The sequence below is a fragment of the Pelodiscus sinensis genome, chromosome 6 (genome assembly GCF_049634645.1).
Source record: "Pelodiscus sinensis isolate JC-2024 chromosome 6, ASM4963464v1, whole genome shotgun sequence".
In the NCBI taxonomy this organism is placed as follows: Eukaryota; Metazoa; Chordata; order Testudines; family Trionychidae; genus Pelodiscus; species Pelodiscus sinensis.
In genome coordinates, this window is record NC_134716.1 from 22,888,785 (window position 1) to 22,894,496 (window position 5,712).

The following is a 5,712-nucleotide window of genomic DNA, read 5'->3' on the forward strand; positions in this document are numbered from 1 at the left end:
TTTTTTCTCTGCCTGTGTATGCCTACCATGGGCCAGCAGTCTGGATCTGTGTGTCACTCATCCCCACATCCCTGCCTCCTCCCATTTGCATCTTTCCCACTGTAATGGGGGTACATACTCACACTGGATCTGAAAAAGCTAAATGGAGCAGAAGAGTTCAATTAGGACACCTAGAAAGTGGGCTAGACCCAATTAAAGAGGAAGCTCAGAGGAAAAGTAGGTTGCAAGGGGAAAGAACTCTGTCGTTTCTCTCTTTGGCAGTAGAGAGATTGGCAGGATTGAAGAGAGAGCCCGGAGTGGCGAGTTGGCCTTGGGATCCTCTCCAGAGTAGAGAACACTAGCAAGATGCCAGACGAGAGATGGAGAAGCTGTAGGTGGTGTGAAGCAAACTCCAGCAGTGAGCCTTGACAAGAGGGCAGGATTCGGCTCTGTAGGCAGGGAGCACAGGAAGGTGTTGAAGTGAGAAATGGAGCTAAGGGAAAACTTAGGAGGGACAAAAAATTGAGCTCAAGGAAGGAAAAAGCAGTTTGCTTGTATTTCCATATGGGATTTTTTTTGTAGGACTCTGGCGGGGGAGGTAGGGAGGTATCCTGTGAACTTCTGCCCTGAAAGAAGGTTGAATCTTGATTCTGGTGACATCTGAGAAGATAGGTTGTAAAGTGCTGAAGCAAGATGGTAAGGACCACTAGGCTGGGCTGGAGATCTGACACAAGGTTATGCTGGAAGAGGGGAAACTAGAAGTGACCTGGTCAGTTGGCTCTGTGGCAGGGAGTAGAAGGTGATGCTAGCTTGCTATGCCACGCCTGGCCACCAGGGGACATGCCAGCCATGTCTCTCTTCTATACTAATTAATTGTATTTCCATTTAATTTTTAAAAACATTAGCAACGACTAGAGAAATTAACCTCCATGGAGTTTAGTCATCAAGCTGGGGTATGAGTTGCAAGAAAACGTATTTTGAGAGAGGGGACTAGAAATGGGTAGCCATTCTGCCACCTTCATTTAAGAAAGAGAGCAAAATGAAGTTTCTGTTTTACAGTCTAAAGGGATTTTTCATTTGACAAGCCTTCCTGAAGGATGAAATGGGGTTGTCAGTTTAACTTCTTTTTTCTTTAGAGAGACAGGAAATACGGAGATATGGAGCCCAATTTTTTCCCCAAGTTGTTCTTTGGAAGAAACCAGCTTTCTTGTCATCTTTCAAAAACAGGCGGTAATCTATGGAAATCTAAGCATATTGTGATAACTAAAATGCACTAGAATAATCATTAGATGTTCTGGATTATGAAAAGTATTTATACACTTTAAGGGGTGCAATGCACTCTTCATAGTAAAATGGTTTACGTCTACAAAGTAAAGAAGTAAAAGCAGTTTTTTCCATGCCCTTTGTTATCTGAGCTGCTAAAACCCAGAGGCCCTATCCTAGACCAGTAATCAGTGAGAGCAGAATCAGGCCTGTAGGTTGATGTGTTTAGAAATGGGATGACATAAAAGAAGGCATAGTTGTCTTTCAATTGGTGACCAGATATTGGAGCAGACTTTTCCCCAAAGCAGAGTGTCTCATTTGCTAACTGAACTAAGACATACCTGATATAATAAATTACTACAGCTGAGAACAGATCTTGGGGTCTGACAGCAGCAAATCTCCCAAAAGGAACCTGCCTCTTGGTTAAGATAGAGGCCGTGTCTTTTCTGGTACTTGTTCAGAGTCCATAACTGTGGTATCTGAGCCCCTGTCAGGAGTGCATTATGAAGCAACATGACTAGTACCTGTCAGTGGCTGCTTCTCTAATTCTCTCTTTAGGAAGATAATATATGTGTGTGTGTTGTTTTTACTGGAGATGATTGGTTCAAAGCATGTTCTGTGCATTTAGAAGTTAGAAGTGATTCTAGAAAATCCTTGCAAGTATGAGCGCCCCAGATTTGGACCAGCTCCTCAGAAGGCTTTTTTTTTTCCCAGCACAGACGAACTGCAGCTGTGCATAGACTTGTCGATTATGACAGGCAGCAGAGTTGACGGCAGATGGTACAATTCCTGTTTCTGATTCTTTTAGATATGCTGGACTTAAGCACTGAGTGCCTTGAAAATAAATACATGTTGTGATAGCCTGTAGAAAGCCAGTGGAATGAGCAGAGTAGGACTCCGTCTACGCTGCACAGTTATTTCAGAATAAGCTATTCCAGAATAACTATTCCAAAATAGCTTATTTCAAAATAGCACGTCTACACCTCAAAATTAGTCCAAGGCAGGCTTCCCTAATGTAGACATGCTATCTTGATTTAGAGCCCCAGGAGGAATAACTGGGCTATTCTGAAATAGCAGAAGTGGAGTGTCTACCCATGCCTTAGTTTGAAATAGCTATTTCAGAATAGGTGTCATTCTTCCTAGAATGAGGTTTACAGAAGTTGGAATAAGCCATCCGGTATTTTGAAATTATTTTGAAATAATGGAATTGCTATGTAGTTATTTCAGAGTAATGTCCATTATTCCAAAATAACTTTGCTGTGTAGACACGGCCTAGAGGTATAATGTACTTATCGTGATCTGGGTTACTGAGGGAGTCTGAAGCTACATTCTGTATCAGTTTTATTTTTTTCAGGACTGATGCCTAGCAATGCGGGTAGACTGCACAAACCCAGGTGTGTACTATCAAGAACAGGTACTAAAACACATTTGTCATGGATGCTGCTGTGTGAGTCCTCCCAACCCATAGATTAATTTGACACATTGTGGGTACCATCTTTGACTCGTAGAAAACAGAAAGATACCATGGCTTCAGCGTCTTTGAAGCGTTACTTGGATAACAAACATAGTCTAGATCTTGCAAGCATTTAACTTCAACTTGCTCCTCTTTCATATGTTGATCTCAGCCAACCGTTGGGTTTTCTGGATGACAGTTTCAGTGCAACTCATCCTGTGCATACCCCTACAGAGAGCAATAGGAAAGCAACAAAAGACAGGACATGTAATAGGGGATGCGAGGTAACTGCATACGACAGGTTGAGCAACTCTGTTCAGCTTCCCAGAAAAGGTGCCTGGTGGCACTACTGCTGTTTGGTTGATTACCTTGATGGCAGGCACAACTAGCCAACAAGATACAGTTTTATCCCTATCAGGAAAAAACTGAGTTTTCAGATTTTAAGTATTATTCTTTATACAAATAACGTGATGAAGAATGTTGCCCTAAATCAGGGGTGAGCAAAAGAGCCTCCGTGGGCCAGATATGGCCCGCCAAGCGGGTAGATCCGGCCCACAGATGCCCTATTGCTCCCCCTCTCCCAGGCCAATTAGGGGGCAGGGGCAGAGTGAAGAAGGCTTCCCGCACTCCCCTGCCCCCCAGGCTTTAATTGGCCTGGGGGCACAGGAAGCCTCCTCTCGCCCTGCTGGGAGCACGTGGCACTTTGAAGAGCCGTGCGCTGCTCGCAGGGCAGGGGAGAGAGCGGAGGAAGCTTTGCGTACTCCCCTGCCCCCAAGCCAATTAGTGCCGAGGAGGGGCGGGGAGCTGCATGAAGCTTCCTTCTCCCTGCCCCGACCCTGCGAGGAGCCCACAGCACTTCAAAGTGCTAAGTGCTCCTCGTAGGGCGGGTGGAGGCTTCTGCACTCCCCTACTCCTAGGCCCGGATTGGCTGAGGGTGGGGGAGCATGCCAAGCCTCTTCCAGGGCGTGGGTACCTAGTGGGAAGGGGGGACAAAGGGGTTCTCCCACCCCTAGAGCAATCAGGGGGGTCATCCTGTCCCTTCCCATTTTTGAAGTGGCCCCTGAGCAAAAATTATTGCCCACCCCTGCCCTAAATGGCCCTTTAAAATAAAACAAAACATCGTTCCAGACACTGAGAATTATGTTTAGATCAACATCCAGGACCAAATCCTTCCCTGTGTCATGTTGACTTGGAAGAGAAGACATACAAAGTCCACCTCCAATACACACATGCGGGTCAGCATTTGTTCCAGACTCCTTGGCATCCAAAATGTAAATCAGAAAGAAGGAGGGGCTATGTGTTCCTGAAGTAGCCCCAACACAAAACAGCTCTTAATCCACAAAATTAGCAACTCTGAAAAAATTAAATGTGGACGCCCTAATGTGATTTGAGTTACACTGGGATAAAACTGGTGTACCAGAGAATCAGGTCCATGGTCGTAATGTGAAAATTGTGGCATAAACTATGAGAACTCACACATACACGTAGTAAATTGTATAGAAAAAGAGAGACTTGGACCCCTGAATATATCATGACAAAACGTACTCTGGTAAGAAACACTGGAACTCTCCTTGTTAAACTGAAATTAAAATGTAAATTGTACATTAAAGAAGGTGTGAAAAATCTAAACATAGTCAAGCTGAGGAGCATTTCCTATCTCTGTTTCCTATCTCTGGGTAAGATGTATAGAAGAGAGTTTTCCTGGTAAGTTTCAAGATATTTACTGTACAAGTGCCATTTAGTGAAACCATATTATGTTCTGGTATGTTACATATCTGTATGACTAATATGAAAATCTTTATCCCTGGGGCCATGTCTATATTAGGAAAATGGACCATACTGAAAAATGTGTTAAATGATTTTTAAACAAATGTCCTCTTTTGAACACTAAGGAGTTCAGATCCCTCTTTATGCTGGTTTAATGTAACAGCTATTTGAAGCAAACAAAGAAAAAATAACTAATGTAAAAGGACATAGAGCAAAGGGAATATTGTTTATCCCTTTCTGATCTGACTACACATCAAAGATGCCGTTCTTTGTCCTAAAATATAACTGAGAAAAATGCTAAGTGTAAAACAGTAACCCATGTGAGCCACACAGTGATCACCTTATAACATCAATCAGTAAAAGCTTGCAAGCACTGTCCTGATGATACCGTGTGCAAGACAGGTCAAGGGGCTTAGTTCAGAAAGAGCCATTCAGACTTAGGGAGAATGGAAGCAAAATATTTCTGGCTTGCTCCATAATGCTTGAAAGACAGTGGCTCACCCAGTTTGTTTTTTTTAAAGGTAACCTTATTTAGTTCTTGTGGACTCCAGCAGTCTGATCACAAAGTGTCCGTCTGCTATGTACATTGGACAAACATCTCAGACACTTCGCCAAAGGATTAATGCCCACAAAACAGATATCAGACAGGGACTTCAGATATCACTAGGGACTTCAAGGCCACAGTCATGGAGGGGGACCATTTGAGTGTCCATCCTGTATTTCTGAATAAATAAAATCTTCACTATCTGACTGCTGATGGCATCCTTCCCTTTTTTGTTTTCTTTAAGAGTTTTTAATTAATTGGCTCTAATGATGCTGTTGAGATACCAGTGTTGTTTCTGGTGGGATGGGGTTCTCTTTGTGGCACTCTTCTTTGATTTTCTTTCTGTTTTGTCATTTTTGCTGCTTCCTTTTCTTCCCAATTCTCTCTGCCTCTCTCTCTTTTTTCATCCCCTTTTCTTCTTACCTCTGCTGCTTGATCTCTTCCACGCTGTCTGTCTCTTTGCAAAGTGATTGTGTAATATCCAAAAGTAGAAGTTTTACGCCACAGTGCTATCAATTAGGTAGAGACAGTAAAGTAAATTAATTCAGCTAAACACTTCTTTTTTTGGCAGGTGATATTGGGGAACAAAAATAATGGTTTCAATGTTTACTCCTCTGGAGGCTAGTCAAAGGAAAATTATGGGATAGTGATTTGAGCTGGAACTTGTCTTTCCCAAGGGCCATTACACAAACCATTCTTGGTGGGA